The sequence below is a fragment of the Hyaena hyaena genome, unplaced genomic scaffold, assembly GCF_003009895.1.
Source record: "Hyaena hyaena isolate Hyena2069 unplaced genomic scaffold, ASM300989v1 scaffold_729, whole genome shotgun sequence".
Classification (NCBI taxonomy): Eukaryota; Metazoa; Chordata; class Mammalia; order Carnivora; family Hyaenidae; genus Hyaena; species Hyaena hyaena.
In genome coordinates this window covers 41,495-46,093 of record NW_024081361.1, presented here as the reverse complement: position 1 = coordinate 46,093, position 4,599 = coordinate 41,495, and the positions used below count along the sequence as shown (strand labels likewise).

The 4,599-nt window shown below is 37.8% G+C and overlaps 1 long non-coding RNA gene across 1 annotated transcript; it reads left to right on the top strand.

Annotated features, from left to right (window-relative positions):
- The first annotated feature begins 2,022 nt into the window (after positions 1-2,022).
- LOC120220826 lies at positions 2,023-4,034 on the top strand. The gene is made up of 2 exons (XR_005525667.1): positions 2,023-2,220; positions 3,424-4,034. It is a non-coding gene; the product is annotated as an uncharacterized LOC120220826 (long non-coding RNA).
- Positions 4,035-4,599: the final 565 nt, after the last annotated feature.

Here is a 4,599-nt window from a genome sequence, read left to right as displayed (position 1 = left end):
AGTATATAAATGTAGGCTACTGATGTGACTAAAATTACAGATCTTGGTTATGTCTAATGGACTATGTACGAGATTATAAATGTCCAAATACAGATGACATAGAAAAAAAATCACAAAAGGGGTTGGGGTATTTTCCTTTATAACCTGAGCCTCTCAAGATGCTTTCTGAGGAACAGAATACACACTCTGTGCTGTGTCTACTTCATTATTGTCTGTTTACCTGAATTACGGCAGCATGACTGATTGAGATGAGACATAATGTTATTTAACTGTAAATTTGTTGCACAACCTATTGAACACGAAGTCAAAGTAAGTTATGATTGAACAATGGAAATAAATAGCTATAAATACAATGGCAATGTGAAAATCAAAACAAAGCAGACTATTATTTTATTCTGACATTAATTGTATAACAATACCTATATTTAAGGCTGTGACTCAATTTTGTGTGTCAAGTCAGAACAACAATTGATATAAAATATCTGAATCAGGAGTGGCTGCTTTTCATTGTCACCAGCTTCTTCTATTCAAGAATCTTTGTAAATAAATTTTGATGCTGCAAACATGCCCAAGGTCGTAGGTTAGACAATGGTTATGCATAGCAAATGGGTTTAAATGCATTCAGAAAAGGTCTAGCTGCTTGAACCCCTCAAAAAATTAGTACTCTAAAGATCACAATTCTTTGTCTCTCCAACGCTGAGATGCTAAGTGCCACCAGATTGGGCACTAATTTAAGACAGAGTGAGACTGGCTTGAGGTGTGGGGAGGGCTAGGAAGATGGGTAGAGTCAACTAAAGGACACTACAGAGAATGTGTTTGGGAGATTAGTGGGTAAGAGAGAACTTGAAAGGAGAGAGTGGAAAGCAGTCATATAGAACAAACCTGATTCTATGTGGCCGTGATGTATGACATGCAGGAAACAAAATAGGGCAATGGATAATCTCCTGCACTCAGAAAAAGGATTGTTCTTCTAGTTAAACTAGTAAAGTTTACTTGCATTAGATGAGATTAGTTATCTGAAGATGTTACCTTAAGGAGCAGGATGAAATCCAGGGTCTAGAATTCTAATCAAGGTGTGTGTAGCTGGAATGTGGAAAGATGGTCGAGGCTTAATCAATGGTGTGGATAAACCTGAGGAGAGAAATAATGTGTTCTGCTGAAATCTATGCATGAGCGGGAGCGGAGAGTGGAATGGACAAAGAAGAATCCATCAGTGTGTCCTCGCCGCTGCCCAGAGGAAGAAGTGGTCAGGGTAACTCTACAGCTTTTGGCCCAACTTGGCAGGTAAGTAGGTATATCTCCACTATGGGCACTTTATTTTATAGCATGCATCTGTCTCGAACTATATGGTGTGATGACATTAGATCTTCCATCTACCACCTTCTCTGGTCCCATGAGCTCCTGACTCTAAAATGGTTTGCTAACATACTCTCCTGCAGAGAAGAATGTGCAGGTAATCAAGAAAACCCAGTTCCCAGGTCTGGTTGGCAGTACGATATCTCACTGTAAATTAATACATTACATTGGCAATCTGCTTTATGCAGCAATTTCCTCTAAGGTTTTTTTTTTTCATTCCCTAGAACAGTTGTCCAAGTTATATCCGCCTAAGGAAACATGGACAAAATCAACTTTCTCAGTCTGCAAAACTGAGGTGATCTTGGGTTAGGGTAGCAAAAAGGAAAAAAAAAAAAAAAGGAGGAGAAAGGAATGAGGAAGGTATAGAAGACATATTAGAAAGACACAGTTATCACATATACTGGCACAAGAAAAAAAAAGATATCAATGAAACTGAGTACAGAATAATAAAACTGTACTAGACTCACGTATGTAGAAGAATATATACAACAATAATAAACAATGTTGTTTACATGGATAAATAACAACAAGAGCTGAGTACTTTCAGTATGCCTGGAACATCTCATTTCTTCCTCATTGTGACTTGGAGTCCTATTAAGTAGTTGCCTATGTCACAAAGCAGGCATGTGACAGAGCTGGGATTCAGTCAGGCCCCAGAGCCCACGCTCTTGACCACTGCACTGCATGTTGTCCCAGGGCATCACAATCCTCATGGAAATGCACAATGTTCTTCAGTGGCTGGTGCTGAGAAAACATCTTTATTATGTTAAGGGGAAAAAAAATCAAGCTGGATTACTACATCCCTACATTATGTTATAAACCACAAAGTAGAAAGTAAATAGATTAAAGACCAAAGTATGAAAGGTAAGCACATCAACCAAATAAAAGAAAATGGAGGGAAAATATCTTTGTGACCCAGGAGTGGGAAAAGATTTCTTAAGAGCCTAAAAGCCCAAATTGTAACCGGAATTGGTTATCATTGAAAATGATAAGAGTGGACTGGACTAGTATAAAATTAAGGGTTTTTTAGCTTTATGAGGTATGTATACCAAAGGACCATGAATCAGTATAGGAGAACCCAAAAGAATAAAGAAGAAATCCAACAAAAAAAATGGACACAGGATATAAATAAATAAATTACAGAATGAGAAGCCTTAAGAATTAGTAAGCATATAAAAAGATGGCCAAACTCCCTTGCAATGAGAGAAATCCATATTAAAACACAATGAAATACAACTTGATATGGATTAGAATGATAAAATTTAGAAAGATGGATAATAATACCAAATACAGGTGAAGACCTTAGGAGAGGGAAACATATATCAACACCGTGATTTTGGTGATGTTACCTGGCAGTACTTAGTAAAGAGTTCATTCAACAGCTCATGATTCTGAGCCAGAGAAATTTCCTCAGGTCATTAGAAGGTATGGAAGAGGATGTTTTTTACTACCATCGGGTGGGAAAGGGGGCTACCTAGATGTCCATCATTAGTGGATACAGAAATAAAAGAATATACATACTATAAAATATAATTAAGGGAACAAATTAGATTGATATAAAATTATTTAAAATGGATATTAAAAACCGCTGGGTGGAAAAAAGCAAACAATGATATTTAGAGCAAAATATCATTTCTGTAAATTAAAAATAGCTAGACAAGACAAATTTAATTGTTTGTGGATATAGACTAAGCACTTTATAGTAACTATGTGTGGAGGAGATGAGAACAGGGGTATGGATTGAAGATAAAAGGAGGGGAGAGAAACTCAAACAAGGACAGGGAGGTAAATGACAGAGATGTGAACTGAGGATTACTGTTCTGTCAACTCTTTGCATTCAGTCCAAAAAGAAGAAGAAAGAAAACTGAACACTTATGGAAGGACTCTAATGGAAATACATTGCAGACAACCTCACCAGACTGGGGACATACATAATATTTCATGTCATTATCATGGAGGCAAGATATAATAGTGTTTAGAAAAATTCAAGTTATTTTCAAAATTTGTACTCTCTTAAAAGTAGAGCAACAGATGAAATATTAATTTGTTGACAATTTTGTCTTTCAGAAATTGGAGGGGTTAATGAGAGGAATTACCAACAAAGCAACATTGAAGTGATGGAAAACTTCAAAGAAAGTGCTACTTGGTGTTCCTAAGAGTCAGAAAAAGAATGGCTGGGTAGAGTCATTTCTAATCATTAAAGCTTACTAATCACAGATTCTATGAGCCACTCTGGGGGCTTCAGATTCCACAGGCCTAGGGAGGACCCAGACATTTTTTCTAATTTTAAAGCAAGCTGTGCCACCGACTGTATTTCTCAAGATTTGAGGACTCAAAGTTCTGAAAGTTCAGAGGAAAAAATGATACGGTCCCATGACCAGAGTCTAAGACAAAAAGATGGCTTAAGGGTGAAGTGAGGAGATGCCCAATAATGAAACGTTGACAATAAAAACTGAAAATTTAATATGGATGAGTTAAAATACAGTGGAGGATGTGGGGATATAAATAATGGCATGTGGCTGATGGCACAGGAAGGATACAACAGAGGAGAAAAAGCACACTATCAGAAACCGATACAAAGAGGATTGGCTTAAGAACGGTGTAAGGAGGGGTTAAATCTGAGAATGAGCTCAAGCTTGAGAAAAATGCAGAGGACAATAAAAGGAATTGTTAACGTATGTTTAGAGTGAATGCAAGGAATGATTCACATTCCCCTTGGGGCAGATATTATAGTATTAGCAGATGATAGTAAAAGAGAACAGAAACTGTTAGCATTCTGTTTGCCCCCACCCTCCCTATCAGTGGGAATGATCTTCAAACCAAGCCACAAAACAACAGACGAAGAAGGAACTGAAGCCTGAGAGAGGTGACAAGACTACAAGGGAGCCTCTAGCTGCCTTATTTAGGTTCCTGTCTCCAGGCCCAAATGAACCTTATCCAAGTTCACTGAAGGAACTGGAAGACAGGACCATGGAACTTTTGTGGTGAGCTCAGAGGAAGCCTGGAAGACATGGGGATTACAGAAGCGTAGGCCTAGACAAACAGCCCGAGTTTTAAGAGTGCTGGGGAGTGATTGGGGAGGGGAGGAGATACATTTTAAAAAATAGTGGAAGAGTGAATTTTAAGTTGCTGGATAAATCATTAAATAGATGGCTTATAGAAACTCAGGAGAAAAAGAATGAGAACAGGGTAATTACTAGGGACTAAAAAGGACTCACTAATAACAGCTTGTGCCAAACTCAC